The sequence below is a fragment of the Myotis davidii genome, unplaced genomic scaffold, assembly GCF_000327345.1.
Source record: "Myotis davidii unplaced genomic scaffold, ASM32734v1 scaffold1, whole genome shotgun sequence".
Lineage (NCBI taxonomy): Eukaryota > Metazoa > Chordata > Mammalia > Chiroptera > Vespertilionidae > Myotis > Myotis davidii.
This window is the reverse complement of record NW_006294681.1, coordinates 3384829-3393335: the sequence shown is the minus strand read 5'-3', so window position 1 is coordinate 3393335 and position 8507 is coordinate 3384829. Positions and strand designations below refer to the sequence as shown.

General features: G+C 41.0%; 1 protein-coding gene across 2 annotated transcripts in view; it reads right to left on the bottom strand.

Moving 5' to 3' along the window:
* Window positions 1–2015: 2015 nt before the first annotated feature.
* The window catches only part of CA8 (carbonic anhydrase VIII), a 79920-nt gene continuing 73428 nt past the window's right edge, over window positions 2016–8507 (bottom strand). For both annotated transcript variants that reach the window (XR_435944.2, XM_006769050.2), the window contains one exon: window positions 2016–3119. The gene's annotated coding sequence lies outside the window, so the exon portion shown is untranslated. The remainder of the gene's footprint in view (window positions 3120–8507) is intronic.

Here is an 8507-nt window from a genome sequence, read left to right as displayed (position 1 = left end):
AAGACCTCCTAAATCTCAGTAAGAACAGTGTATTTGGAATTTGAGCCACAAACCCACTTCTTCCCTTCCCCTCCCCTAAGTTGACATGATTAAATTTCCACTCTAGGTGGGTATGGCCAAGAAGATGGGGCTCCCTTTCCCATCAGCCCCCAATCAAGGAATATTAAAAAGGCTGCAGAGGCTAAATCCCTGGGGACAACAACTAAGAGGTCATGAGCCTCTTCTTCCACACAGCCCCACTCAGAGAGCAGAGGTCCTACTACGTGCACATGGAATACAATCCAGGATAAAGCATACACTAGGCCATAAAACAAGTCTCAGTAGATTTAAGAGGATTGAAATTATGCAAAGCATGTCCTCTGACCATTCAAGGAAATTATAAATCGATAACAGAAATCTGGGAATTCATAACTAGGTAGAAATTAAGCAACGTGTGCCTACATAGCCATTGGGTCAAAGAAATCACAAGGCAAGTTAGAAAATACTTTGAGATGAATGAAAACAAAAATATAACATACCACAAGTTATAGGATGCAGCTAAAGCAATGCTTAGAGGAAAATTCATAACTGTAAATGCCTGTATTACAAAAAGATCTCAAATCAATAGCCTACCCTTTCACATTATGATACCTGAAAAAGGACAAAGGAACCCCAAAGCAAGCAGCAGGAAGGAAATAATAAAGACAGGGCAGAACTGAATGAAATAGAGAACAGAAACATACAGAAAACCAACAAAATCAGACGTCAGTTCTCTGAAAGGAGCAACTCTATTGGCAAGCCTTCAGCTAAATGTACCGACAAAAAAAAGAGAAGGCTCAACTTATCTTACCTGACAAAACTTCTGAGAACAATATGACTTTACACAGGACCAGATCCCTTAATTACCATGAGTCAGAGGTGATTCCAATGTAAGCCATGTGGAAAAGCACCTCCATTTGTCACCCTTTTTCCTTTGTTAGGTCAAAAAAAATCTACCCTAAATATCGCGATCTTTGAAATGTATCATTTATTTCTAGGTAACTACTTCCCCCCACGCCACTCCCCAAACATACGTACACTTCTGCTTTAGGAAGCTTCTTCCCCTATTTCAGGGGCTGTTGCATACCTTTCCTTTCCACCATCAAAACAGGATAGACCTGAGAATAGTTATTTGCACTTTTGTTCATTGACAGATGACCTTTCAAATTCATCTCTACAGAAGCATCACTGTCCAACAGCATTCACATCTGACTCTGAGGTACTAGCTGCAGAAACAAGCAGTTTTCCACATTAAAGAATATTAAACTGCCACACAATCTAGTCAATGGATACCACACGTTGAACCAAGTAGTTGATTTTAGTCTTTTGGCTCAGAAAATATACAGCAAATAAATGTGATTCCTTAATTTTATATATAATATATATTTATGTGTTAGAGAGGAAAGGGGAAAATATGGAAACTGGATACCACCTTGAAAGTCATTTGGATTCATTTTTGTTATGTTTACTTTGTATTCTTAAGGGACAGAAGGTTGGAGACTACAAGAAGCATCAGAAGTTGGGTCCAGGAACACCCCTGGCTGCTCAACCCAGCGGGGCCAGGAGCAGAGAGGTGGGTGCCCGTGAACCTCCGTGCCAGGGCCTCTCCTCCAAGACAGGGCTGGGAGTTTGTCTTTTGATGTTGACCACAAAGGAGGCCACACCTGCAGTCAGTGTTTGGCAAGTGTGTGGTTCATCAGTTTTTTCTGTAAGATATAAATGTTTAAATATGCCAGCGTGTGTAGCCATGCTTTGCCATTGCTTCATTTCTGTGTACACACGAGAAACCCTGGGAAGGAAGAATCCAGGGCTCGCCTCTGCCCCTCGGCGGCTCTGCCTCATGCTGCCCTGATGTGGACCTGGCAGCCACACATCCTGACCCTTCACAAGACGCCACCTTCCTCACTCGGCTGCAGCTCTAGTGCTTTCTCTCCCTGCCCACGGCTCCACCCTACACCTTCCACACCTCCATGTTTCCCCGATACTCAACACTTCTAAAATCTCTCAGCACATGCTTATTCCACCTGTATTATTTCTATTTCTAACATATATTTTGCATCACAAAATCCCTCCAAATCAGGACTATGTTTTTGAAGTTATTAGTTTTATGACAATCATTATGACAATAAACATTTTATTAAGTACTTGCTTTGCACCAGGCACTCTACTGTTTTACATAAGTCACCTCATTCTGTCACACTTAATTATATATAAACATATGCTAAAATTTGCTAGTAACGCTTAAAATTAATTAAAATATACTGTTGGACACCTTTGAAAGAAAAGTTTCAATATACTGAAGACATGAAATTCACAGAATAAAATATTTTGAAGTCTTACAAAATGTACAACACTAAATTATTATAGAGGTACTATTAAATTTATGTTTCTATCATGAAAAAGGAGCTATTCAAGGTACCTACTTTCTTTTTGTCTTAGAAACCACAGCTTCTAATATGTCAAATAAATATGATTAGATTCGTATCTTCAAATAAATCCTTTTACTAAGACAGAAATATATAAAGTGAGTATGTTTTTGCATTAATTCCAAAACTGTTTTCCATAATAACAACCCAGCCTGACATCAGCTGTGGTGTGAGGGCTAGGAAATAACATGAGATATGATTTTTACTAATCCTTTACATTCCACTTTGAAGCTGTATGCTGTTTTTAATCAAAGCTCTTATTTTATTATCAAGACTTACATTATTCTCCGAAGGAGTGGATTTTCTGTTGGAGACAGGAAATGAAGGACTGCTAATGCTGGAAATGTATTTTTCCTGTCTCGACATTAGTACATGATATATATTCATATTAATAACAACTCTGAAAACTAGTTTCATTTCTTCTACATACAAGCAATAAACAGTGTGTGTAAAAAATATGAATACTACCAGCAGTGATATATAATATGGGGCTTCTTTTCAATGTACAGCCATTCCTAATATTTCATTAGAGCATGTGTACAGGCAACTGCCAGAGATGTCCATCAAAGCTGGGTTAGATGAAGACAAACAATGCAGGCTTTCAGGAAAAACCAAAGCTGCAGCTCAGACGTTTCCGTTCTCATCCTAGGGCACTATACCACCATTGTCTTCCTCCTTTATGCAAAAAAAAAAAAGAGTCAATTATGTTACGGACATTCCTCTACAGCAGACTGAAAAGTCTGTTACAGTCCAATGAGAGACAGTAAAATCTAAAACCTTTGTAAGAAAATGTAGACATTTCAAAATATCTTCATGCTCAAGTCTGTCACCTCTACAAATTTTCTGCAAAGTCTACCATAATTTTACTGGGGTGGCAGAACCTATTAATGCAAAATTTCATAGAAACAAGCACTTTACCCCCAAATAAATAATGTTTGAACTGTTTTCTAAACAAAAATGTTTAATAATAATTAAACAATCATATATATATAAAAGCATAATATAAAAACTGACCAGACGGTGGGACAACTGGTTAGCTATGATGTGCACTGACCACCAGGGAGCAGACACTCAACAGGCTCCGATTGCCCGACCTGCCAGCCAACCTCTCATTCCCTCCCCCCGGACAGCAGGTTCCGAACACCCAATGGAGAACAGGGAACCGGAGGGGTGGGTGGTGGCGGACGTGGGCAGTTCCAGGGCCCCAATCACCCCACCGGTCACCCCCTGTGGTTGCCCCACACACAGAGAGCGACCTGCAGCCATGGCAGCAGGGGGCTGGGCCAGCTGCCAGCAGCCAGGGAAGATCGGCCCTGATCGCAGGCCAGGCCTAGGGATGCTACTTGTGCACGAATTTCATGTGCCAGGCCTCTAGTGTTTTATAAAAATAAAGCTTCCAGCTATTGTCATTAATTTTATGTGTAATAATCACTTCTTCCTAGTTCCAGAATACCTTACAATTCTATTAAGTACATGGATAAATAATAAATGGATAAATAAATCACTCTAATCATGCAAGGTCATGTCTTAATCCAAAGCATTTTAACATTGAACATACATCCATTAGAAGAAACTAAAGATAGTACCCTATGCTCACTGAGCTTTTCCTTCTCTATAGTTTTCAAAGAAAATGTCACCTCTCAAAGCAAGGAACTCTCATAGTGATCTTGATATTAGATCCCCCAAAGACAGATGTTCAATCTTGTTCACTGCAGATACCATACTACCTGGGAAAATGTTTCAATTGATCACAGTCTGGGGTATGAATCTGGAATCAGGAAGACCCAAGTTCAAATCCCAGCTCTACCACCAACCTGTTGTAAGGCTTTAGGTGATCTACCGACCCTTCTGAGCCTCACGTAACAACATCTACCTCGTAGAGATTGTGTGAGAATGTATTATGACAACAGATATAATGTGGCATCGCCTCCAAAGCATATAACTGAACTACCAGTGACCATTTCAGTTGATTTTATAGACATCTTGCTAGCTGAAAATTGAACTGCTACACTGGATGGTCTATTATTTTCCATAGCAGGTGTTTGAAATGAACTTTTCAGCATTTTAGAGAAAGTGTTCATGGGATGGAAGCACACTTGGTCTCATCTACACTGGCCTGGGTTCCTAAGGTCCGGCACAATATCTGGCCAAAGCCAACACTCCAAGAAAATTCGTATGTGTGTACAGTGTATACCTGTGTACAAACATTTTTAAAAGTGTAACAAAATGAGAGTAGCAATTGCTCCTATTCATATTTATTTTCCTCAAAATTATACATGCACACAGTTTAGAAGGTTAAATAATTCTGAAAGGTTTCTTATGAAAACGATCAGTCCCATCCCATATGCCACCAATTTCCTCCTCAACTCTTTTAGCTGATTATTCACACCACAAAGCTAAGCAGCATGATTGCATTGCTCCATTCCAGAATTGTCTGTTGACCTTTCCTACAGAGAATGAAGATGTTCCCTGCAGATACCATACTACCTGGGAAAATGCATGAATTTCCTCCTGTCAGACACCCCCCACCACCACCATCACACACACACATATCACCATTCCCTTTACCCCATTTTGCCAGTAATTTTGGCTAGTTCAATAGTCAGTTTCTAATATTGTGATGACATAAATAGTATTCAGAGCTGAGCTCTGTGTATTAATATATTATTAGTTCTCCTTTCCTGCACAACTTTTTGTTTTCTCTGGAGTTAATTATCTTGGATTTTTTTCCACCTTAGCTTCCTATATACTCAGTTCAAAACTTTTTACCAAATGCCTGACTCTCAGGAAGTTCAGACATCATGCAGTCTATCAATTTCATTGTCCTAAGGAAACTCTTCTAGAACCTTCTCCTCCGCTCACATCTGACCGACACCCTCTCTGCCTGCAACCTCGGGTCACCATCTTCCTGGCAATCTCCTTTGCTTTTCTTCTTTGTCTGATCTCCTGTTTCCTGAATCCCACATCTGTTTTCTTCGTTTACTCCCTTTTGGTGAAGCAGATTTTCCAGTAGTTTCCTGGGAAGTAAGTTTTTAGTAACTTTGATACCTGAAAAGGACCTTGAGAAGCCATTTCAAATTATCAAACGTTTGGGTAAGGAATTCTAAGTGGGATGTAAATTCCCTCGGAATTCTGAACATGCTTCCTTGACTTTTAGTTTCTAGAATGCTGTTGAGATGTTTGATATTCAAATTCCAGGTTCTTTGACCTTTTGACTTTTATTTTTTTCACTGAGATTTTCCCTCAGCATCCAGAAATGTCCCAATGATAGTGCCTTGGTGTGGATGTATTTTGATCTACCATACTGGAAATTCAGTGGGAACTTCATAATTTGTAAGTGTATGTCCATGAGTTCTGAGAAAATGTTTTGAATAATTTTGTTGCTAGTTCCTCTAATCCACTTTCTCTGGTCTCTCTCTACTTTACCTATTATTTAGATAATGGAGCTCCTAAATTGGTTCTCCAATTTTCTTATTGTATCCTCTCCTGTTTTGCTCTACTTTCTAAGAAATTTCTTCAATTCTGCCTTCTGTTTCTGCTATAAGATTTTTCATTTCTGCTTTCATGTTTTCAGTTTCTTTTTTTAAAAAAAAAAAGTATTTTATTTATTTTTTACAGAGAGGAAGGGAGAGGGATAGAATCAGAAACATCGATGAGAGAGAAGCATCGATCAGCTGCCTCCTGCACACCCCCTACTGGGGATGTGCCTGCAACCAAGGTACATGCCCTTGACCGGAATCGAACCTGAGACCCCTCAGTCTGCAGGCCGATGCTCTATCCACTGAGCCAAACCAATCAGGGCATGTTTTCAGTTTCTTAATTGCATCCCATTCCTATGGCATGGTTGCAATTTCTTTCCTTCTCTCTCTGAAGATCTGAATGATTAACTTCTTGAAGTTTTCTCTTCCCAGGTATTTCTTTCTTATACCTTGCCTTCTTCTGTTTGTTGTGGACTCTTACATGTGATAGGATTTCTTCAAATATCCTTAACTGCTCATATCTAAGAAAGGGAACAACCACTGCTAGAAACCAGAATGGAGACGCCAAGCACACAAGGGGCCTTATCTGTTGTGCCTTCACTGCAGGAGGAGCCAGCTGGGCCATAGTAGAGAAGTCCCTGGGTGTCAGATTCTCCAGAAAGAACCTCCGGCCGCTTGTCTGGGTAGAAGCCTTTCTACCAATGCATTGGAGGGCAAGTGGGGCAGGAGGGGGATAGGAAGTATGAGGATGTCCTTTAATCACCCTCTCTTCACTGCGGTATCCTGACCCTGACCAATTATGCCTGTGTCCCCTAATAGAGAGACTCTCTCTTCATCATCTCCAGAGGGTATCTCCAGGTACCCACCGACGATTGGGAGAGGATTTGGAGATGTAAGTGCTTCTTAAACAGCTTCTAACCAATGCAGATGATTTGAGCCTCCTTTCACTCCAACTTCTAGTGAAATTGGTAACTGTTGTCACCAAATCTTGGGACTTTAAGAGTTTCTGTCATGTACACAGGCTTGCTCCTCACATCTGCTAAGTCCATTATCATACAAGCATCTGCTTCTAGCTTCCAAAATAATGTCACTGTTGTCTCCTCTTTTGTTTTGGCTATCCTTGTAGGGTTGTGCACTTTAAAAATATATTTCCTGTTATTTTACTGCAATTTGTGATGGAAACAAAATTAACTGCCTATGTTTAATGGATCATCAGTGTTTAAAATAAAAGTTCCTTTTTATATGTTTGCATATTTTCTAAAGTTTCCACAATAATTGTATTCCTGGGTAATCAGAATATAAGGAAAGAAATGACACTTTGATTATACAAAGGTGATCAGGCTGACTCTGCCCTTTGGGACTTCCTCCAAATACCCATTTATCTAGCTGTATATATAAAAGGCTAATATGCTAAGTGTCCCTCCACCCATCTGACTGGTCACTATGGCGTGCACTGACCACCAGGGGGCAGACACTCAATGCAGGAGCAGCCGAGCTGCATTGACTTGGCAGCGGGGGTTCTCGGGTGACAAACCCTGAAACCAACCAGAGAGGAGGGAGCCCGATTCCTCGTGGGATTCCACCTTCGGCCATGGGTTCTGTTGTTGCTGGGGCACTGTCGGCCCGAATATGGTTTACCGCACACTTGCATTTGCGTTCCACACCCGGTAGACAGCAACTTTGCAGAGTGCCCTCTCGCACTCCGGACCCCTCAGGGGATGATGGAGAGCCAGTTTCAGCCCACTCCCCACAGGCCAGGCCGAGGGACCTCACCTGCCAGAGGGAACCCGCTCAATCCACAGAGCCTGGGGAGGGACTGTGGGAGGTTGGCTCCAGGGCGTGTCCGGCCTGTCTCGCCCAGTCCCACCCCACCGGCCACCATCTAATTAATTTCCTTTCAATGTGCACAAATCCATGCACTGGGTCACTAGTATATAAATAATAAAAAAGCTGAACTATAAAAGGAAATGTTCTATTATACAATGGTCATTGCCCGTAATGAGACCTTGAAGTATGACTGTATCTTAAGAAGTCTTCCAAATTATCAGCTATTTCAATATAATTATAACAGATGCTATCTTTCATGTGACTGTTTCAAAACCTTCAATTATCTTCTACAAGGAGACCCTTGGGAATGAGTGCAAATCAAATCACTATTGGAGCATTTCCTGAAAAGCTATCAAAAATAAGAAAGCACATGAGCACACATGTGATTTGCACAAGTTGTGGAGCAGCAAGTGGACATGCTGTGTTCCTTGTTCTCAAAGGCCACGGCGAGTCCCAGGCTTGATCTACATCCCAGTGAGTCTGGCTCAGCTCCTTGATCACACACTAACACAGCCCTCTTTACGCAAGATAATTCAATGTAACATCTCCAAAATAGGATTCTTTTAAGAAACAGCTATATGCCAGCCACAAGGACTTTCTCTTTCCGAATGGTCTCTTTCTCCTGTACACTAGTAGAACCCTATCTCAGGGCGGTTTCTATATGCTGCTTTGATTTGGAGTTAGCTGTGTACCTGCTTAACTTCCAATACTAGGCTATAAACTCCTTCAGGAAAAATCTATGTCTGATTATGTTTGT